Source organism: Colletes latitarsis, chromosome 14 (genome assembly GCF_051014445.1).
Source record: "Colletes latitarsis isolate SP2378_abdomen chromosome 14, iyColLati1, whole genome shotgun sequence".
Taxonomy (NCBI): Eukaryota; Metazoa; Arthropoda; class Insecta; order Hymenoptera; family Colletidae; genus Colletes; species Colletes latitarsis.
In genome coordinates this window covers 22,781,233-22,805,576 of record NC_135147.1, presented here as the reverse complement: position 1 = coordinate 22,805,576, position 24,344 = coordinate 22,781,233, and the positions used below count along the sequence as shown (strand labels likewise).

Genomic DNA, 24,344 nt, shown 5'->3' with positions numbered 1-24,344 from the left:
CGACATGGACCTGGGAAATATAGCGTATTTCGATCACTCCAATTTTCTGGATATTTCGAAACCAGATATTACATTCTTGGAAAATTTAATAACATGTATTACTGTTCGTTAAAAAATAATTTAGAATCCTTCGTTGATTTCTAGGAAAAGATTTCGTCTGTAGAGTTACTGTCAAGGTTTTCCATTATAATACGACGTACTGTATATTTAAATATAATTATTTGCGCAGAAAATATAATCTTCTCCGTTACCACGTCCTCGTTGCACGGACACGCAGCGTCCCCCATTGTATGCAAATTTGGTTCACTTACGCGAGCACCGAAATTAATTCGTCGAAATACATAATTTAGATTTCAGCGCGGCTTGCGGTAATCCCAGAAGGGGCACCGAAATTCTGGACACAGTTTCCCGGTCGGGAGCTCTAAATTCATTACGTATTCGAAATTCATGATGACTCGCCCAAGGAATTGCATTCGTTCGCGTTTCCGTCTTCCGCGGCTGGTCGTAGAGCTTTCCGATTGGGGATTTGCATATTTCAACGACGACGATTTGCTTCTCCGCCTAACTCACAAGTACAATTTCAATCTCGTCCAAGCCGTTGGAAGATCAAAATAAATATCGAATGCAACTCGTATTCCCTTGTGAATGTTTAACGTTTCGAAAATTAATTACATCGACTCTCAGGGCGTTGTTTGATCCATCTTCCTTCGACATTCGGTGCAAATGACGTTCCCTGATCCATCCCATCGATTCGCCCTCGTCCTAATGCGTCCACAGTCTTCGCTCCCAAATGTCAAACGCGAACAATCCCCATCGAATCTCGCCTCCCTCGCTTCCTGCGTAGATTTGTTTCTTTCGTCGACGAAATGGATCGAAATGCTGCTGAATTATTGAGCGGGTTATATCCAGGGTCGGTTGGATGCACGTGTAAAGCCTGTCGCATGCTCTCGTGCGAGCAATTAATCAATTTCACCGGTAGTACGTGTTTTAATTATATCCGTAACGCAGCCAGCGAAGGAAATTGTCCTAAAGACTACCGTCTCGATCGGACCGTGTTCGAAACAACGCTGTACGACGCCATTAGATTCTTTTATTCCTCCTTTTTATAAATCGTTCGTTACGAGTGGTGAAATATTTTCAAAAGTATCCACAATGTTCGACTATCCCTGGGATAAATTTTAATGGGAGATTCTAGAAGCCAAAATAAGACGAAAATCAAGGATACTAATTTGTTGATTGAGGCTTCGTTAAAGAGTTATAGAAACATTTCCGGCCACACAGCATATTTTCGGTAAAGAATTTTTTTCTGGAAAGTACGTAGGAATTCAGGGGTGTGTCTATTCACCAAAAATGATTGTAATTGACCCCCGCAGCCAGAAATAATTTTTTCAGAACGATTTGAAAATTTTTAATTTTATCGACAAATTTGTCCACCTTCCTGAATTTTTTTCTCGAAAGTGCGAAGGATTTCGAAGGTGTGTCTACTCACCAAAAATGGTTGTATTTGACCCCAGAACCTAGAAATAATTTTTTTAGAACGATATGAAAAATTTTTTTTCGTCGAAAAAATTAGGCACCTACCCCCTGTCGATTTTTCTTAAAAATTCATTTTTCATTTTTAATAAATTTGTTTGACGCGCTACGGAAAAGTTGTCTAATACTTTTTTATAGGTACCCATGAGCTCTACTTCAGAAAAAAGTTTCAGTGAAATATATTCACAATTGTAGGAGTTATGGCTGTTTGAAAATTGGACCATTTTTATAGGGTTTTTCTCATATTGCGGGGTCAAGGACCAACTTTTCGAATATTTTTGCAATTTGTACATATTCTCTATCAAAATACGCGTAGTTTGTTTTTTTTAACATTAAAATCGTCCAATCCGTTCGGAAGTTATAACGTTTTAAAGATTCGCATGAAAATTCGGGCAGACATTCGGGCTGAAATTAGATTTTCGGTAAGGAATTTTTTTCTCGAAACTGAGTAGGATTTCAGGGGTATGTGTAATGACCAAAAATGATCGTAATTGACCCCTGCAACTGAAAATAATTTTTTTAGAACGATTTGAAACTTTTCATTTTCGTCGAAAAAAGATACCTACTCGAATTTTTTTCTCGAAACTGAGTGGGATTTCGGGAGTATATCTATTGACCAAAAATAATTGTAATTGACCCCCGCAACCAAAACTAAATTTTTCCGTAAATGATTTGAATATTTTTAATTTAATTTTGTTAATAACTTTTTAACGATGCCTCAATTAACAAATTGATATTTTTGATTTTCGTTTTATTTTGACCTCTAGAATCCCCCATTAAAATTTGTCCCAGGGGTGGGCGAATACCTTATATCAAGCTATTTCAAATGTTAAAATAGTTTAACTATTTAGAATACCTATTATATTTTAGTTATTTGTCATCCTTTGTTTCGAATAAAATTCATCCGCGTCTGAAAGCGTGTGTACGCCATTCTGTCTTGATTTTACGACGAGTTAATTCCACTGAGTGCGCTATGGCTTTGCGCTGGCAATTCTACCAGTAAATTTGTGGTGAATATGAAATAGCCCGGGGCACAGGTGACTAGTCTCCGGTGCAATGTCATAAGGTGAACCGAGAATATCCAGGAAATTTCGTTTCTGATTCATCCTCTTGAATAACAGTTATTGTATTGGATCGTACGTTGTTTACTTAATTCGTCGAATAATTTTCTGCTATTTTACCGTCGAAGATATCTTCGATAGAGAAAAGAATTTTGCTCCCTCCCCTCGAGAAGCTTTCTATATCCCCATTAACTGGCTGAGCTAGTAATTGAAATAAATCACACACATAGGGGCTACGATGTTATAATGGAACGGCAACGAGGTATAATGGCGGTTATAGCGTTTCCTCTACGTGGATACCAATTAATACAGTAATTCTTCGGTGGATGGTCGAAACAATGGCCGATTAGTCGCCTGCGAGAATTATAAAACTTCTAAATACGATTACCGCGAACACGTTGCACACAGGGCGTATTATTCCACGTAAATAAACGTTTTCTTTCTATGGTAGAAACAGAGACACAATTCCAGCTGAGTTTTCCGAACAAAACTCTAAACCGTGCTCGTTCGACTATTATTTATTGGCAAAACAAAGATGTTTGAACAGGTCGAAGCACCGAGAGGATAGATATCAGTCGCTGTTTAAAATTCACCGTACGACGCGTTTCTTGTCGCCCCTTATTTGTCTTCGTTTCCCTCTGATGTGTTCATCGAAACTGTTTCCGCATCGAAGGTCCTCCCGGAGGCAGCAAACACCGCCGCTGCAAAGTTGTTTGCTCTGAAATTGTTAACTTCAAAGGTAACCTCTCCGTCTCGACAATCTGATTGCATCTTTTAAAACTGTTTTCTGTTTGGACAGGCTTAAGTTTCAATTTGCGTTCTCGGCGAATCGCTTAATGATATATTCGATCAACACGATACCTCTTGTTTATCAAAACATTTTTAAATTTATTTATCGAGAGTCTCGTTATCCACTTGGATTTTTAATAACTCTGCAATTTGATTAGAAGATTCTTGTACCAGAAAGGATCTAAAAAGACTGCAAATGGAGTTCTTATCATTGTCGTTTGTTCGTTTTCCGTTTACAAAATTCCAGTTTCCATTACAGTTTCAGTTAACTGGAGTTAATCTCAGTCGCTTGGAAAAGTCGAAAAGATTTTCTGCTAACGATTGGCCGTTTAAGACCATTCTATTAATTCCAGTTCGAAACATCTGACCACCTTCTTGCGCTTCAATATTTTCTTTATGCCGCGTCCATCCAGCTCACCTTTTTCTCTTCTTCGAGATTAAATCGCTAACTGAGTTTCTCGTTAACTCTTTGCACAAAGACTGCTTTCCTCCCTTGGTTTGAACATCGTCGATTTCTTGTATTACACTTTCTTGCGCTCGTGCCGTCGTATTTGAGCAAGAGAACGCAAACTACGTTGCTCGACCCTCCTCGAAGGGGTGTAATTATAGGAGAGCCCATTGAGGGTTGTAATTAATCCATCGAGCAACTGGACAGAAAGTTTCCTCTTTTCTGCACATAATTGGAATTCACGGGCAAAAGTGCATTAAATTAAAAATTATCAATATTTTTAAAGAGCTACTCTTGCCGTGAAAATATTTATTTCCGTTGCACATGTCGCGAGCAGAAATGAAAGACTGTAACAAATCTTTTAACTTATTATTTTTGCAATCTCTCAAACGCATGCTTTGAAACATATCATTTAATTTTTTTAGAACGATTGTTCTGAAGTCAAAATTACAATTTACCCCAAGAGTAAGTTGTGGACGTGAACCAGAAGTGTGTACGTTGAAATCTTTGCAAACATTCGAACTCGGTATGTTTGAAGTGGTTTGTCGAGTCCATCGCTGCTCGAAAGACTTAAAATGAGAATGAATTGCGTTCGACCACGCGTCTTGTAATGCTTTCTACGTCTGGCATTCGTCAGACTCGGTATTCACGATCTCGATGTAGTACTGACACACTGTGCTCGTGGATTTTATCCCATCGACGTATGTACATACGTTCGTATCGAGCACTAAAAATAGTCAAGGATATTCTGCGCTGTATTACAAACTTCTCTCGAAAAAACGATTTAATAATCGTATCCACCAGACTCTACGAGCATAATTAATTTTCGCCCAAAGGTTTCATACAACTCGAAACCTGATCAACTGCTATCGATCGCGACGCGTTTGAAACTGTATCTCTCGTTTAATATGTACGAATTTCATAGCTCGTAAATGGAGCGTCAAAAGTCACCTACTATTGCAAATTAGTGATCGATATAATCTAAATAGCAACGAATAAAATTATTGCAACCGTCTGTTTCCCGAGACAATAAGAAATCAGCAAGATTTTATTATTTTTAACCGGCGATGATCGGAATTTTTGTTCTCCCGCGTCTCGACGTTTAATATTTGTTAAATTCGAGGGTCGACGCGTTGTTTACTATTTTTTATCGCGACAATTATTGCAACGCGATGTTACGTTTGCTCTTCAACGTTGTCGTTTGTTTGCGTTCGCGACTTCATTCAATTAATCCGCGAACGGACAATATACTTGGAAAGCTGAAACAAAATAACCCCCGGCAGCTGTAATTCCATTGTTCGAAAACAAGTATCGTTTTCCGCGGTAGAACCTCCCGGGAACGTTAGGATGAATATGGACCATGTTTGTTGGGCGTACGTACCGTGAAAATAGCGCTTAACAAATATCTCACGACCAGACGACGCGGCCAGTAAAACGCAATTATCGTGCTTTTGATAAATTTTCAGGCGCGTTCGCGGAATCCTTCTCCAAAAACGAATAGTCGATGACACCAGAAAAAACTTTCATGCATAACAAACATTCTTGACTTTCTGCCATCGAATATACGACATATTTGACCAATCGATAACATCTGTTCCACCAATAAACCCGTAACTACCGTCTCGATGGCTTTTCGTGTTCCTAAGACTTTTACGAACCCACCAATTTGTTTTCCATATTGGAAATTGTTTACTTTGTCGACGGGTTAGTTAACTGACATTTCTCGAGGCAAAGAACTTCAAAGACGTCGAACGTTTCAAGTTTTCTAAAGGACAGGTTCGATCCATTATTCTTTTTTATAGGTTTTCGTTTGGGGAAGAAGCTCGACAACGATGTGTGTCAAACTCCTCTCGTTACCTTTTCGCGTTTGTTAGTTTTTACGTAATCGTACATGCAGGCTGGTGTTTCGCTTTCGACCGACAATGAACGTGTTTGCACAGCACCGAGGTCGAAGGATTGGATTTGGCTATTTGTACACGACAGGCAGGATAGTTATTTTCGTGTCGCGTAAATCACGATTCGCCGATAAAAAAAGCTTTCGCGATGTGTACGTACGCGTAGGGCTGTTTGCTTACTTTCGGCCGGGATAAGAGGGCGAGCCCGACGTTTGGCAAATAAATCCGAATTTCACGAAGAGAAAATAGCCAAGCATCTCGGGTTAACAATCGACGATTCGGAATAATAGATATTCTGGACGGGGAATTGACTCGATTCACCGTTCGAGAGATTTACTCTCATCTTTGATTTCGATCGTGACTCACAAAGAAAATACCAAATCTTTAAACTCTGTATTATACAAGACGATACACTGATATATTTCTGTATGAATTTCTAAATAAAAATTCTATTGAAATTAAATTTAAAAAATTCCTCTTCCTGCACTCCAGGTCCCAAACATTAGGAGTTTCTCTATGCAATATTCTCTATTCGACTCGAGAAATAAGATTTTATTCGCCCTGCGAACTTCAAACCCATAAATTTTCGCCAAGTTCGCGCGAGTAAAGGGTCCTCCCCCAAAACTATTAATTTCTATTTCCACTTTGGTTCCGTACTCGGCGAAAAATATATCCATTTCCCCTCGAAATTTATAGAGCCAATAACCGCGACAACGGCGCATATAATTCCCGTGTATTACGAAGCACAATGGATCAAGCTTTCCGTGCGTACAGAATCATAAATTCCGGTTCGTCTTTCGCGGCCATTCCCCTTCGTTCTATTCATCCGCACCCCTTCGACCTCGAGCGTAGTTCCTTCCCTCGACAGTGGACGGACCAACAAAGCCGACCATTCAACCCCTCCATTCATCGATTATTCAAAAATCCCAAGAAAACACTTCTGCGGATCTTCTTGCACCGGGTAAATTAAATAATCGACTTGTTTTCACAACGCGACATTTTAAAGAAAGGTATAAATCAATTTATTATTCTTCTATCCACCGTAAAGAATTATCTCGATTTTAAGAAATTTTAAACGTTCTCAAAGTGTTACATTATTTTCATGATCTTCTCTATTTATTTTTCTTGCATTTGGGATTGATAATCTGTATCAAATATTTTGGAAATCTACGTGAGAATAAAAATATTCAAATAAATAACTTATACCAGAGTTCTTAGACTGGAAAAAACTGGGAACAAAGAAGATCTAAATCCGGAACAAATTATGCGATTTATCGAAGTCGCGTTGAAGATTCCGGAGGCGTAGCGGGTCGCAATAAAGCGCTGTTTAAAAACCATTCCGCGTAATTGTCGATGTCGTATCGCGTTCCTTCGGATTCGTACCGCGTTGTGACCGAACGTAAAAAGATCGGTGGGGTTGGCACGAGAGCGCGAGACGAAAGAAAAGGGATGCCAGGGGGTGAAAGACGCGCCCCTGGCGGCGTCTGCTCGCTGTCTGGTTGCGTAATCCGCGTTCACCCTCTGCTTTACGCCTTCTCGCACCGGAACAAAGATTATGGCATTGTCTTTTTATTAACGAAGCTTTTGCGACGCGGTAACGAGCGACTTTTTCCCCCCCTGCGAGGATCGAAGCGCGTTTTACGAGGCTCGGTTTCCGATATTTCTGCGCAAAATAATGGCGGTGCAACTCGTACGTGTCGTTTAATTAAAGGCAAATCATTGAGGGGGAAGCTGCTTATTGTTTCTGATCGAACGGATCCGGCCTTCGATAAATTCGACGCGAATTACGAGCAATTTTTCGCCTTATTTGTTGGCAAATGACCGGTGTTCGTTCAACTTTGTTTTAACGAGAGAAATGTAATTCACACATTATTTTTACCGATGTTTGAATGTCTTTTTTGAAACATTTGTATGTTTTATTTTCTATGGAGAAACAATATTGATAATATTGGGGTGGTTTTCAATCTTACTTGGGGAATATTTAAGTATGATTTCACAGTACATCAATTTTGAAGAAACGAGAGATTTTTAAAAAAAGATTGCGATAGAAGTTCTTGAGATTGCTTAAGAAAGATCATCTTTTAAATCTCTCGGTCATTAAAAGCAGAGGAGGGTATTACGTTCCTGAATTTTTAATTAGCAATGTAATTAAATTGTACGTTCCGTTCCTTAATTTCGCCGCGATTCTTAGAAGTGGGAAGAAACTGAATAATGGTCACTTTAATTAATTCGGTAACAAGCTAGTGGAGTGGAGAGTTCTACTTTTGTGGTCGTTGCGGTAAAACTTTATATTTTTCAGGAACATCGCTCGATTTGATAATTCAATGTTTACTTGCAAGATAAAATACTGTTGTTCGAGTAAAATGAAAAAGAATATTCTTGGCAACTGAAGTCGAACTCGCCCAATTTACCATGAAAAGTTAAATAAATTTTCTCGTTGACATTTTACGAGAGAATTTTCTGTCACTAGAAATTCCGTTTATTATCAATTATTCACGATCGAAGAGACTCGTATCACTCCACAATTTTAATCGTCTGAAAGCGCGAAAATTATTCGATTTATGAAATATTTCTCATCCAATTTGTGAAATATTTAATCCTGTAATTTCAACTCTTGAGAATCTTTATTCAGATACGAATTTGAGTCCAACAACGTAATTATATTCAAAGGTTACACGTTTAAATTTTGACACAAATTCTTTTAATATATCATACAAGTCTGTTTACAGAAGGGTGCAGAAATCACATTATCGTAAATAACAAGTTCACAGAAATTGCAACGAATTTTCAGAATGTGGGAGGAATTATAATAAAGTGGGAGGAAGAAAATCGAGGGTGAGAATTTCAACGAGTTCTCGTAGATATTTCCCGGCGTAAATATCGTGTCAATAGGGATGAAATCTGCCATCAATTATGGACGATTAAAGATACTGTAAACTGGGAGGTCGACAGTGTGAGAACGGTGGCAGCGGATTTTAATTGTCATAATCCCGTTAAACGGATCTCCGTCGATTTTCACGTTACGTGACTTCTCGCGATTCGAATCACCGAGCGAATTATAATTAGCACCGAACTCTCTCGAGCACGTCTGGTTTCATTTATGCCGCGAGCTGAATGCACTCCAGATGAGCCGTCGCTCTCCGTTGGTGCACCAACACAGATTCTGTTTGCGTAAACACCAGCGACGATCGTTTTTTGCTAACTCGAACCATCAATTTTCAACAAATAAAGAAACAAAATACAACTGCTGCAATACGACTGTTCGAACGTATCTGTAAACTGCACACGCGTTTCGATCGAAAACGTTCAAAATTATCTAACACGAAGCAATTCATCGATCAAATTCCAAATAAAGAAACGAAATCAATTAAGTTATTCGAAATGAAGAAATTACTAAAAATAAAAATTAAAACTTTACAGTTTAAATCTGGACGCTTTGGAAACAACGTTATTTAAAATACTATATTTTAAATGTAGTAATGCACATAATTTTATTACGTAATAATTTTCAAATAAGAGTTTGACGAAATATTCGTAGAAACGCATTAACGAAACAAATATTTGAGAACGCAATGTTCCGGAATCTTTCAACAAGAGAACTGATGAATTTCTCCACGCTACTAAAATACACTTCTTACGATTCGCAGAAAAGAAACAGCATAACAAAGTGTACCCCCATCGATATTTTGTACATTCGTTACAGTGTTTATAACTCGAAATACAGGATTTGATATTGATTCATGCGAATCACAAACGTAAACGGAAAAGAACATGTTATTTCATACACTCTTGGCTGGAAATAAGAATGTTATATAATTTTTATGTTTCATTTCCAAAAGATAAACAAATTTAATTCGTTTCGAAAACAGTCGATAAATCGTATTTTTATAATTTTTATCACACAGATGAAGTTGCTTCGTAACGTTGTTGTTGATCATTTTCTGAACAGTCATCTTTGTTACGCAAACTCAGCTCATGTAATCGGATGCTGTTTGATCTGAGAGCTTGTTTAACAAGTGACAGATTCTGTTGCAAAAATTTACTACTCGATAATAAGTCCGTGAATCTAGAAATTACATCTGTTCTGCTGAAAGTGGTTGGAATCGAATTTCAATAGATAGATTTCAATGGCATGATAATCATAAGGATTGAAAACCTTGTATATTTAAATAATGGAAAATTCATCTGTTGGAAGTTTGATGAAATTTTTTACCACGTCGCTCCTTTATTGCAAACAAAAAGAGCCTCGTTTAATAAATAACAGAATGATTTCTTATTTCCAGTGGAGAGAAATTCGCCCCGATTTAACGAGGTTCTTGAAACTCTCTCGAGAAATATTCATCTTCCCGGCGTTTCGCTCCAGCTACGTAAGATTCAGCTTCGTAAAACGAACCGGCGGATCTCGAATTATCCGAGTTTTAAAAGATTCATTGTCGCGGTTTATCCCCGGGGATCGTTCGAAGGATATTCGGGTTTTCCGGAGCGTCGACGACAGCCCCGCAGGCGCGAGGACAAGAGCAACGTGCAACGCGTCGCAAAGGCTAATTCCATAATGGAGGATTATTCGAGAAAAGCGGAGGACGCGGAATAAAGAGCGAATCAAATTCTTCGAGGAGCTTTCTCTGCCCCGAAATGGCATTTGCTGTCGATGAAACCGCGTCCCGATTGCGAGTGATTACCTCTGGACTCGAATTATTGCTCTTCCCAAAGGGTAAAATAAATGGAACTCCTTTTACATTCCATAGTAATTGCATCGTGCAACAGATTCAAATCCTAAATAGGAAAAATTTTTAATGATTCAATTGGAAGATTAAAATTCCTTTTGAGTACTTTTTATTTTATAACAATTTGGAAAACAGAAGTCGAATTTTATGCTTTCCCTCTTTTTAATTGTTTCGTGTATTTTCTAGTTACTTCTTTCTTTCCCTATCTGATTCAGAAGTTAATTACTGGAGACATTTCTGGGTTTCCCCTTTCTTCGTGAATATCAAAGACACAAATCTATTACTACCTCTCGCCACCCAGTTTTTCGTCTTCGCCTTGATCTGTCTGTACCAACGATACCAACCCTCCGTCGCGAATTACCACAAATTCCCTGTCCAGAGCACGTGAGTCTATGAAATATGGACCATTCCGTATAATTGTGTTAGGACTCTTTTCAGGAGCATCAAGGTTTCCCAAATATTTCCACTTGCAGTCAAACTCCAAAGGACGTGGCTAAAAATTTATCGCAATTTTTCCTTACCTTCCACTATCCACGTATTATGTGACACCTGTATTTTAATAATTTATCTACAACGAAACTGCAAAGTTCTGCTAAATTAGATCGACTACGTCTTCCTTGTATCTTGCAAATTTACTCTCAACTTCGAAGCAACTATGCATTAATCGAAAGCAGCCAATACGCGGCTGTCAAGACAAATATTTTTTTGCAAACTCGAGTTTGCATTTCGATTGGAATAATATTTTTCGTAAAGGTGGTCAGCGAGTTTTGTCGGTGCTCGACGTTTGTTCTGAAACGAGAACTTTTTTCGAACGTTTACTTTTATTAGACGCAATAACGGGGCTCTTCATTTGTTTATAAGCCAACGTAAACAACAAAGAGTCGATGGATTAATCTCTACTTTTGCGTTAAAACTTACCACTAAATACTTGAGTTTGCAAGATAACGATAATTTTTATACGGTTGAAAAATGTCTCTATGAAAGAGATATCGACGAGTCGAACAATAAATTTTTCCGCATGACCCACTCTTCCGACGATTATTTTTAGCAAATCTGCGTACACTTTCCTCGAACGGAATAAACATCGGCAAAGATACGCGAGGACTTATGCAATGACCATAATTCCGTCTGCTGCGAGTCGCATCGAGGTTTCGACCGTCGCAAAATGGTCAAAATACGCAAACGTCAGGGCCTCGTAAATAAGCCAAAACGCAAACAGGCTGTCGTTAATAATTTATTTTCCCTCGTTGCATCTTCCACGCGTGTATATAATTCAAGAGCCATAAATCATGTCAACTTTTCGCATCCCACTTCTCCGGAAGCAGACGTAAAATTTTAAACGTCGAACGTCCACGCTAGCCCGTCCACTGTTAATTTCAGGTTTCTTTTGCGTATCGATTTCGTTACGAGGGCTCGCCCAATTTTCACCGAGGTCGATAAATAAATTAAATCGGCACGATAACGCAATTTATCCACGCGCGTGTGCGTTCCACGTACAATGTCACGGCGTGTGGTCGACTTTCATGCTCGCGGGCGCAACAGTTGATTTGTTACGCGGTAAAATCTAATTCTGCGGAGTTTCGTGTAATTTTAAGACCGCATAGCTATTTAGTAAGTTTACAACCTGGATGGCAATATTATTTTAGTGTCTTTCGCACGGTTACGAGCTAATCTTCTAATGCACCAACGATGAAACTTAATAAAGACATTTAATTTAAACATCATCGTTGCTTCAGGCTTTTTAAACCAATTTCTGCATGTTCTATGCATGAAGACGGAAAGGAGATTTATTAACAGAGGAAGGCTAAATAAGAGAAATTCTAAAATCTCAAACTACCTTGTTATAAGTACTCAAGATAACCTCGATAAGGAACTTTGATTTTCTATCGCAATATTCCAAGAGTTTCCGACGCCACAAAAATGGCGAACAAGGAGTCTCTGTTAATATTTTACTTACACGCTGACGCGAGTTACTTTTCCCGATAGGAAACGACTTTTAGCGTCTTCCTGGAGGTTCCGTCGGCGGAGAAACGATCGGTGCTTTAAAAATGACGATAATGTCGGGCGAACGGTTACCGGAAGACGTTTATGATAACGTCGCGACCGTTTAAGAATTAAAAAACCGTCGACTGGGAATCGTACGGTGATATAAGCATCGCGCGTACCAGAAATAGAATCTGGGTTTACAGTGGAGCAATACCCTCTTTAAGTATCGAGCGTGAACTGACACCCCTTCGCGACTTTTCTTGGTCTTCTTTCCCCCTCTCCATTCCAGTCCATTCGCTGATGATAATCGAACAATTTATTCCGTCTAAAGTCCAATAGAAAACCGAGAGGGGCAACATTTTCTTTAAATTATTTAAATATAGAGATTAACATTTCCATTTTGATGAAATTTAATACCACCTTGAACGATACGGAATCGAGTGGAAAAATAGAACGATTTTAATACAATACTATTAAGAAGACACTTCGATTTGTCCATTCTGCCAACATTTTTTTCTCGTCAGAAAAATGCTTTCAACAAGATGAACCTTCGATTATCCCGTCTGATGGGGGTTTGGGTCGGATAATCGAGGGCTTCGGTAAATCCGAGGATTCCTTTTCACTTAGGGTAGCAGATAGTTTAAAAATACATCTTAATATCGGACGTAATACACGTGTTACGCAACGTGCATTCAGCCAACAAATACCGTGAACGTTAGTTATATTTTAAACTCTATCTCATCAAGAAAATATAAAATTCGTCGTTGCAAGCGGATCAAAGTGAAGAAAATATAATCAGGAAGCACAAAAGCTTTCGTAGCTCGTAATCTCTGTCGTTCATAAATATGAATTTAGGGTAGTTTTGTACTAAACCCTTCGAAGCAAAAGATACATTTGTTTTCGAGAAGCGAACCGTTAGTTTTCTTTTGCACCCTTCTAGGACTCTAGGTCGACGAATATCGATGAACCGTGGATGTTTTTCTTCTCGAAAGTATATTGGTTCACGATGATTAAACAACCCGGCAGAAAAGTTTAATGAACGTGCGCTGTAACGAAGCAGCTACGCGAAAGATTGAGGGGAACATTTTTGTTTTTTGGGAAAACGAAGACACCGGATGTCGATGCTCAATTATCCGTAATTATTCGACGGTATCGACCAGACGATCGTAAAATAATTTTAAATAACTTTCTTTCCCTAAGACAGAATAAACAAATATGTAGTATATGGTAAAAATAATAAAAAACAGTAATATGTAATATGAATTTCTTTTCTAAGCTTTCGAAGCGTGCTTAACTGGACAGTTGACTCAGATTAGAACATTCTGTCACGATACAAGCATTTTGCTCCCCTGAAACTACCCTTACACCATACCGGAGGATCTCGAATTTCATTATTATTAAATTTCATCGCCACTGTCACTTGCCACGTCCGCTTCCACGGTGAAACCAATATTAGCTCGCGCAGAAATAATTTCAATCGCGCTAACCGCGTCTGGATTCGAGGATCTTCTCTCGCGAGAGTTTCATCCCTCGTCGCGTTTCGTCGAAGAATAATTACCGATCTTTGAACTCCGCACGGCTTATTAAATAACAAAGAACCACCAAAGAAACGACTCCAAACATTAGCAAACAGCTAGCGCATAATTTAAGGCGGCCGAGTCGGGAAACTCACCCCTTACGTTCAAACGTATTATCGACAGGCATTCTTAAACGAAGTTCAAAGCAAATACCACCGGTAATTAACGAACACGTAAGTTTCGGAGCTTAGTATACATCCACTTCGAGTTTTCCACGTTCTAATTTTCCTCGATGGAGAGACGGCTCAAAGTGGCTAACGCAAAGTCTCGCTTACAAGAGCCATACTCGCGGTTTCACCCCCGACGACTCCTAATTAGTGGAACTTCGAACGTTTTCAAAATTCTTGGGTTAATTAATTCCGCGTTGCTTATCTAGAATCCATTTGCCTAGCCCGGGAACGGGGGATCTGCAGAGAATTTTTTCAGTGCACAGCCCCTGTGACGATCAATTAATTACTCACCGATTTCTTTAAATGAAACGTTCAGCAACCCACGCGGGATCAACGTTCGACGTTGGAACTCGTTTAGTTGCTATCTAGAGATTTTTCGAGACTTAATTGAATTTCCTGCTTTAGTAAATTATAATAGATCGTAACGAAACAGTCTCCGATGCAGCTTCTTCTCGTCCAGTCCTTGACGATAATTTTTTGCTAAATCGTGCAACTGGGACGCGTTCGAATTAAACTTTCTTTAACGCGATCTTCGATTAACGAGTGCGAAACTTTGCACGAACACGAACACGAGCACGTTGGAAATATGGTTTTTCAACCTTGTTAATGTTCGTACAAATTTGCACAGAAACGTTGTCCCTTCGACGCGTATAATTTCCGAGATAATATCGAAGCCCGTGAAAACTTTGAGTGGTAGTTAAGCAGCGACCCTTAAGCCCGGACTCTGTGCAGCTAACAAATTCCATGTGTCACTTAGTTTCGCCCACCCTATAAATATGTAAAGTCTCATCAAATTCATCGTCCCGTGGTTCGAGGCTGTGCCTTGCAAATATCAAAGGTGCTCGCGTCGGGAAGATCGAAGTAAATATCGTACACGTTTCATGCATAAATTGAGACGACCAAAACAATATTGCTATCGTCCATTCAAATTTTTCACCTTTAAAAATTTAATTAATATTTCAATACAAGGCCAACTTTCAAAATATCAGTGATTTGGCGAAGGTTGAAACAAGGGTTTGCTAACTTTCAAAATTCCATTGATATTTAAGCACAAACTTTCTAAAATACATTACGAGCTTTTAACGAAAAGTGTTTTTCTGAACACCTCTGGTAAGGGTTGAAAACAAGGGTCTTCCAATTTTCAAAATTTCACTGATTTGGCGAAAGTTGAAGGTCTGCTAATTTTCGAAATTCCATTGATATTTAAAGACAAAATGTTTTAAGAAACATTAAGAGCTTTTAACGAAAACAGTTTCTCCGAAGGCTGCTGACTTGAAACGTTTTCTAATATTCCATTGGCCAGCTATTCAAATGTAGCGTAACTGGCGTAGTGTTAAGTGTTACATAATTCATTTCAAGGAGCCTGAAGGTCCACGGTTGTCTCAAATATTTGAAAAGCAGCCTCGTTGCGTTTTTTGTCGAAAAGGTTCGAAGCGTTTGTATCTGCGCTCCTTGCAAGGGGGTTGTTTACTCGACCGCGAGACTCCGTGGAAAGGTATCGATTCATGGTCGACTGCGTGTCGTTAAATGCGATACAGGGTGGTTTCGGGTTTGGGTCTGTGTTGATAAGCAGACAACGGCTCGTCAAAGCAGCCTCCATTGTACCGTCCCGCTGTCATTGTGTCTGCGTCTCGAGAACAACGTGTACCCGATAGATAGGTTCTAGACAGGCGTTCCTGACGTCTTCAGAACATCGTACGAGGGCTCTCTACTCCCTCTACTTGGATCAGTTTTTATACGTTTAATACGATTTGATGTAATAATCACACGTGTCAAGAACATTCGGCGAATGTTCGACGATCCGCTTGCAAATTCTGTTTTATTTATTATTTTTACAATCGAGATCCATCCACATTTCCTCAGCAGTTATCTGGAGCATTAAATTAGGGGAGAAGAAATTCGTCGACCCGGATGTTTCAATCTGTCTTTGAATCCAGGTCCACCGAGTCGATCAATTATTTGTCTGGTTTTGGATTTATGTCGACGATAGAGCACAGGTGAGAATTACAGTCGTTCCAAAGTGTCAATCTTGCTTAAATTCTCCCAGTTTGTCCATTATTCGAATAAAAATTTCACTGGGAGACACTGTCGTTTTTATATTACGCGTTTACCAGCTGCGTTTCATATACTTTTCACATCGTGTGTTTCGCATTGTCGTTATTATTGTTATTGTTTAAGCCCGAACGGAACGACGCTGATTTTCACGCGATAAAAATAAAAAGTTTCGACGCTTCGGAACGACCAGTGCACGCCTTCCCACGGTGAACCTAATTTCTGGATGGCCACCAACGACGTAAGTTAAGGCCGAGGCGACCTGCCGTGAACTTTCCGTCGTTTTACCAAAGTTTCAAACTGTTCCAACGGCCCAACTATTTCACCGAACATTCGCGCGCTCGAGTCGTCGGAAACCCTTTGAGAGATTCTATGGGTGAGGAATCGTTGTCGCATAGTGGCAGGAATTAGGGTTAAAGAGTCACCTGATAAGTCTTGAAAACATTCTCAAGGTTAAAGTATAAAAAAAAGTCACAGAAGAAGCTCTTGTTTAAATAAGAAAATCGAATGAGAAGCAGTTTGGGCAAAAGGGGGATGAAAATCATATTAGAATGTTAAATAAATTGTTCATTTTTTCCATTACGAAATCGAAGTCCGTGAATAATTTTCTCGTTCGATTTCTTTCATACCATAGACGTTTTCTGTCTGTACTGTTGTCCGATTTCAGATTGAAATCGAATTCGTTTTGCACTTTAAACGAGCTCCAAAGTAAATAATAGCGAAAATTCGGTGGAAGTGGTTAAAAAAAAAAAAATAATACGTACGCCTCGGAAATAATTTAAAACGACCTTCGTGAGATTTTTTAGAACGGGGTCACCGATGGAATTAAATTAAAAGAATAAAAATTGAGACGATAAAATATTGGCCTTTGCTTCGAAATTTAATATCCCAACTTTTGTGTCGGACGCATAATTTTGTATGGGGCGTTAAATTTTCGAAACGAGATTAATTTTTCTGCTTTTAGCGTTTTCTGCTTTTAGCGCCTCGCCCGTCAGTTGTCTTGGGCGTTTTGTTCCCGCCAGAAGTTTCGGCCATTAAAGGCGAGAAAATTTGGAAGTTCAAACATAATACCGTTGAAAAGTTTTACAACGGCCACGTCGGACTTTTCCCTCGGTTTTTCCGGCAGAAGGCTCCGCGAAACGGGCGATAATTTCTTTCGTCCGCTCGGCTCTCATCAAACTCCGCCGAACAACTTTCCAAAGTCACTTTGCGCCTCTTCGACTGCTCGGAGTTTCTCTAATCTGTCTCATTTCGGTCCAACAATCTTCTTTCATCCGCAAATTTCCCTTTGCCCTCTGTCGGTTGCCGTTTCCCTCGAAATCCACCGAGTAAACAACCGCCTCAAACAGCGTCAAATTGTCGCGAGTTTGCGCGTTCGCGGCACGTGGGTGTACGCCTTCGCTCGTAACAGTTTGGCGTGATTTTCTTGAATTGGTTTCCGCAGCTGGCACATGTAATAAGCGGGTGTAATACGCCCCTACGCCATGCTTATTATTTGCGTTTACTACAAACGCAAACAAATCTCTAACAAAACCGTTTCCGCACCCTTTTCTCCTCGAATTCTCGATATTATCGAGTCTCTTTCAACCACAAAGTGGTTAAACGCGTTTCGATAAAATTTTGCACGGTCGTAGGATGATTTCAAATTTTATACCAGACGATTTCAAACCGATGCTCGCGATGGAAAAGCTACTAGCCGCGCGCATAAATAAGTCCGTAAGGACAGGTATTTTCGTAACTTTGTTTTCGCCCCGAATTTTCGATATTTCTCGGGTTTGTTCGGCGATACCGAAAGCCCATAAATGTATTTTCAGACTCTTTGTTTCGCCATATGTCGGGAACCTCGACACATTTCGATAAAACTTTGTACGGCGCGTAGAAGGTTTTCAAATTTAGAAAATGCGCTACTTCGCGTCGCGCGAAAGTGTTGAAGCAACAATTTTTAAACCGATATCCGTAGCTAGTAACCAGCGCGTATAAACAAATCTGTAAAGACAGGTGTTTTCGTAACTTTGTTATTCCATCGAATTTTCGATATATTTTTGGGTTTGTACAACGGTGCTGGAGCCCAAAAATGTATTTTCAGAATTTTTGTTTTACTGTCCGTCCGAGCGTTTGTTATACCATTACTCAAAGACGCCTCGACGTATTTCGATAAGTAAATAACAAAGAATAATATTGCTTTGGGTACATCCCGAACGTAGAAAATATCGATCCTAAGAACAATAATCCCCATCAACAATTTATTGACACGAACAATGTGTATTCTACTTTAAAAAAAAAATCTCAGTAGTGACATTTGTTTGTAATATTTTCATTCATTTACGTAGCTCGATTTAAGTGCTCCACCCTGTATATTTCGCTTCGTTCGAAGCCCGTACGACAGCAAATGCATCGAACGAAGGGTATCGTGCACGGTCTGGAACGATTGCAACTGCACATGCAATTTGTGCAGTCCTCACTCTCGCTACTTCCGGTGCAAACGCCTTACGACGACACGTGTCCGCCCTCCACGTTGACACGTAAGCCCACGACACGAGCAGAATCGCTCGACTCCGAGGAAAATTGATGTTATCTCGATTTCAGACCGTCGTTCCCCCAGTAAATTACCATTCATTCGAACAACTCGAAAAATTTCGAACAAAAAACGGATAATTAAACGCTCAAGGTAAATTTGCTCGAAAACCAACGGATTCGCGGTAAAATAATTCGCAGATTTTTTCAACTTGGTCAATATTAATTTTTCCAACTCTAGTATTCATTCGAATCAATTACCTTATACTTGTTATTCTCCAGAATAATCTTAATAGAACTTGTCGAAAATTTCTACGTTTACAAATCAAATTTAGCCATTTGAAAAGCCGTGAATTATTTTGGAAATCGCTCGAATTGAAGGGATGAAAATTTCGATATTGTTTTCAAGGACCAGACGAATAGACTTGTTTGGTATAATCGAGAGACGTTCCCTTCGAGTAAAAATTTTCATTTAACGTACTTTCGAGGGAGCTTTTTTCCGTGATGCACAGTTTGCGCAGACACTCGACGCGTATTAGTATCAAAAATGTGCTCTTAAACTCGTAGCATTATTCTCTCGCGATGCGTTTCGGTCGAGCGACCCGGCGGTATCTTTTAAAATGCACTTTCCCTGTAAAGATAAGTGGCAGGTGGTGCGATATAAGGCACGACTCCGGAATAAAATTCAATGTTACGGTCAGGGGAGGGGCGGGGATTGCAACGGCGTGCATGCATATAATCGCGACCCAACCTTCGGACTAGATTAACGATGCATTATGCACATTTCCTCCGGTCTAACAGTTCCTGAGCAACGCCTAACCGGGCTCGATAAATCGACGCAACCCACGTTTCGAATCGCTTTTTTCCATTCTACGGCGAGGGAGATCGATCTAAAATGAAATTTGAATTGTCACGATATTTCTGAAAATCTTTTTCATATTTTCTGGGCCACAGAAAGTGCCACAAGCTGCTCAGAAACTAATGAAATTGGCACACGACTGTAGCAATTGAATTCAGATTAATTACGAGGTTCGAAATTATTTACAAGTTTATATTTTCTTCGTATTTTACACATCGATAAACTGTCGTCATTTCTTACGAAACTTATTTACCACTAACTCATCGAAATGACAGACATTTCTTTCGCGCACGGCACGTTCCACTCGGACGTTCGAAAGGGTGTCTTCCTCCCTGTTGGATTCCATAAAATACGGTCGCAGTAAATCTCGTAGAATTCAGCTGTCGACTATTCGACGATAGGAAACCGAGGAATCCTGTATTATGTGCACGCGAAGCATTCTTCCTCGCCCTCAGAATTTTGTATTTCTATTAAATACGTGTTCCGGGGAAACCCTGCTACGTTCGTGCGAGGAAACTCGAGTGCAACACTCGCTCGTATCGAAACAATATTTTTCGTTGTCGATACCAGTCAAACCACGCTATTTTCTACGAATTCTGCTCTTTTTGGCGCGCTCGATTACTGTCAGAAATGTCTTCAATAAATATGAATAAGCTTCGATCTTCGAAACGAAAGTTAACAATATTATTTAATGCACTACCCTTTACTTTTTGATATTTTCTCCCCGAAAGACTATTTGCAAAACGAGATCAAATTCAGTAGTACAGAAGCTCGTCGAATCAACCAGTCATTTTAACCACGGAACAGTTTGACAATTACGAGCTAAAATTATCAGATAACATTTTCGATACCCCAGTAACCTGTACAGCACGATTATTTATTTACGCGATGGCAATCAACGGGTACAAGTATAATGCATTAATTCGCAACGATGAAACAAATAATTCAAATCAGACAGTGTCGATCTTCGTTGATCGTCGAAAATAGGTTACGTCAAATTCGATACATTGTTTTAATGGTTCGTAAAATCGGGAAAATTCAATTATAGTTCGCCAAAAAACTTGATGAGACAGTAAAGAAAAGAAAGTCAATACCACCAACACTCGAGAGACTCTTCTAGATTGATTTTGCAACATTCAAGCGATCCCCACAATCCTTAATTCGCAGCTTGTCGCGTGTAGGATACGGTTGCATAAATATTAACGAACATCCAAAGGGGATGGAAACATCAGGTTTGTGCGATGACGTAATTCTGTGGGGGATTCCTGGGCCCAGACAGAGGGGAGGATTTCATTGAATATTTTAACTGTCGCCCGTAGGATTGCTTAATTAGTAAACACGATAGGTGGGTGGTGGGGGAACCGAACGATCGATATTCAAAATCGATGTATCAAATCATTCCTAACCTAAACCTAGATAAAACAATTTTTCGAGAAACGCTTATCGATATCTTTTCTGTATACATTCATTGGCAGAGTCGGCGGAATGGAGCACAAGTTATCGTTTAGCACGAAACGTGAGTCGAATTGTTCGACTTCATTCTAATAAACGTTGTAGGGGGTCTTCAGGAGGGAAATTTTCTTTCTATTTCGTCGAGAATTTCAATTCGACGTCCTTAGAGGGGTAGTCTTTCTTCGATAGAAGAGTCTAAGGGGTTTACCATTTATTTAGCATATCGTTACGATGTAAAAAATAATTTTGAATATGAAAATTGATAAAACGTTTTAGAGAAATATTTCATTTTTAGTCGAACGGAAAATAGTAGTATGGCGTCAGACATTTTACGAAAACACTGGAGTTTCGAAGAAACGAACGGAAAGAAAATGGCGAAGGAAAATCGTGTGGAAAATGGAGGTTCACGGACGGAGAACGGTGCAATGTATCGATACAAGTCAGCGTCAGATTACAGAAAACGAGGCTGATAGGGGGTGGAATATTTTCCAGCTGATGGTCACTAAACTAACTCTGTGCATTTTTGAAAATATATTAATCGAAATGATTTTCAACGTGTACAGTAAGAATGAATAATAAGATCAGGTTGTTGTAATATAATTGTAAGTATACATTAGATGGAAAAACTGGGAAAATATCGCCCAAGCACGTGTTCTTTTATAAAAATCAGTCTTTTGTTAATTCGGAAAATACTCGAATAATAACGATTAGAAATTCTTTCGATTTTATTAATAATCACAGTAGACTGATTCAATTCCCCCGGATTTAAACTGTAATTACACGGGCATGGATCGATAGGGTTCTTCAGTCGCTTTTAATCCAAATTACATACACGTGGCTCAGATAAAGTATCTCCCTTTGATTTCATTACTGCACCGTTGTACAATCGTGTCACGATTATTGCAAACCACGATTAACTCTCAGATAATTACGCGAAACAATAATTGGCAGCATTAAACGACGCGTAAGCAGCGAACCGATTAATTCATGCCGCGGGGGGCCGTATATCGATAATATTAAAAATCATCTGCACTCATAATAAAATTGTGGAATTTTACAGGTGTCTTCCCAAAGGATTCAAGCAGGTTTCAGTAAAGGTCGTATTTCGAAATTTCGATCACTGTCCCGTCGATTAATTAAATACCTTGTAATCTGTAAATTATAATAAACATTCTATTGAAAAATTCGACTCGACATTCCTATAAAAACATGCAGAATCATTTACTTAACGACTTCAATCGCCGCTAAAATCAAAACATCGAGGACGAAAGGGCGAGGTTCGACGAGCATGGACGTAACACAACATTACACAAAATAAATATCGAAATAATCTCTGGGGTGCAATAATAACGAAGTATTTCGTCAACTCGCCGGAAAATTCTTCCAGTCACGGGACAGATAATCAATCTTTTCGAACCCGATCGAGACGACGATTCTTTCCCGTTTGTTATTCGCGGTGTCAGCGTCGGCGATCGGACCCCCGTTGCAATTTCGATAGCCTCCAATCGAGAAACGTCGACAAACTTTCGAACAACAGTCATAGAAACGAAGACGAGCACACGAAGAGAAACAGAGTTCCAAACTTACCAGCGAAGGCGTGACACCAGGGAGTCCATGGACACTCGCGATCCGAAGTTCAAGGAACGCTAGGTTAGGTCGTCGTCGCGGGGTGAAAAGAAAAGACAAACTGCCCGTAAAAATCCACCCTTCACTTGCACACGTTTTCGTCGATCACAGATCGCGATCGATCGAACGGATTCACAGAACAACGTTGCCTTCGCCAACGGACCAACGCATACGATGAAGTGCGCCGCGACGCCGCGTGTCGACTGAAGCCGTCGTTTTTCCTTCCGGTGGTTTCGACGGAAGGGGTGGGGAGATCCGTACGTCTGCCGAAACGGGACGCCGTCTTCCCCCACCAACTCGCGACTACTCCTACCTTCGACCAGACGCAGTCCACCCCTACTATTCAGCCCCTACTGGCGCGAACTCGATGCCACGTGGTGCGCAACCGTCGACCGGTCGACGCTCGCGACGCTTGGGCGTCGAACGGTCCAAACGTGTCCTTGATTTTACTTTTTCCTCGGGGGGCAGCGGCGGGAGGGGACGCACAGCGATTATCTTCGACGATTCCAGAGATTTTTTAACGTATATAATAACGCGTATTAGACGTTGGTGGGGTAATTTGATTCTCAGCTAAATTCTAGCCCTCTTCAGGGTACGTTTATGGACAGCGAGGAGCAAAACTGAATGTTTTATTCGAAGGAACGAATATAGAAAAAAGTTCTACTCTTCGAGAAAAATGCTATCCTGTTATTATTATTTTAGCAGATATTTTTCGAAAAATATTGTAGACTTTCTCGGATTTAAATTAAGATTGAGTCGTGTATAATAATATCGTCGATATTTTCATAGTTAATTACCTGAAAATATTCTTTTACTTTTCTCAAGATAATTATTATTATCGGTATAAAAGTAGTAAGAAGAAGATCGGAGCAGTCAAAATCCCCTCGTTAAAAAAACCTAACCTCAAAACAAGCGAAACCCCCTTCAGAATCTAGCGACCTGCACCACAAGACTTAATCAACGAACAAAGAGGAGCACGACCACGAGAACATTCTATTTTGAAAAAGAGAAGAGGAACCAGTCCGTGCGCCATTCGACTTCCGGTCCCGTGCACAGGATACCAACCGTCCATCAACCTCGCAGCGTCCCTCGCCTGGAATTTTCGTTCAAATTCGATCGTACGTTGCCAACACGTTGATTCTATTTTGTTTGGACCAGTATTTCCCACCCTTTGTTGCATTTCAATGCTCCCAGCATAATAATCGACCGAACACAAGGCTTCAAGAATCTTTTTATAAAGTAATTTTGTATTCGTCTCACGCAAACTGTCGCCCCAAATATGCATTTTTGCTATCTACTATAAAAATGGTTTCTTTTTAATATCCTGTACTGTTTCCGGTTTAATATACTTTCTGCCATAACAACTAGGATAAAGTTTCGTTTCATTCGTACGTATCATAAATTCTAAATACACGCACGAAAGAAGCTGCAAAAATTAGATTAATCCCGAAGAGTTAGAATTTTAACCCTTTGCACTCGGATGCCCCCTCTGAAGAGACAGCAAAGAATTACCCTGTAACACAACGATATTGTTGTTTTAAAGTAATTATATAGGACAAAATTCATAATATAAAAAAAGATATGTTTGCTTGGAGTATTTAGTATCTATTTCGTAAGAAAGTGTGCTCGAGTTGTTAGTAGGCGATCGAGGAAAAGTC

The 24,344-nt window shown here is 39.7% G+C and overlaps 1 protein-coding gene across 2 annotated transcripts in view; it reads right to left on the bottom strand.

Annotated features, from left to right (window-relative positions):
* LOC143350408 (uncharacterized) overlaps positions 1 to 22,867 on the bottom strand; it is an 89,824-nt gene extending 66,957 nt beyond the window's left edge. For both annotated transcript variants that reach the window (XM_076782542.1, XM_076782544.1), the window contains exon 1: positions 22,648 to 22,867. The gene's annotated coding sequence lies outside the window, so the exon portion shown is untranslated. The remainder of the gene's footprint in view (positions 1 to 22,647) is intronic.
* Between the last annotated feature and the right edge of the window lie 1,477 nt (positions 22,868 to 24,344).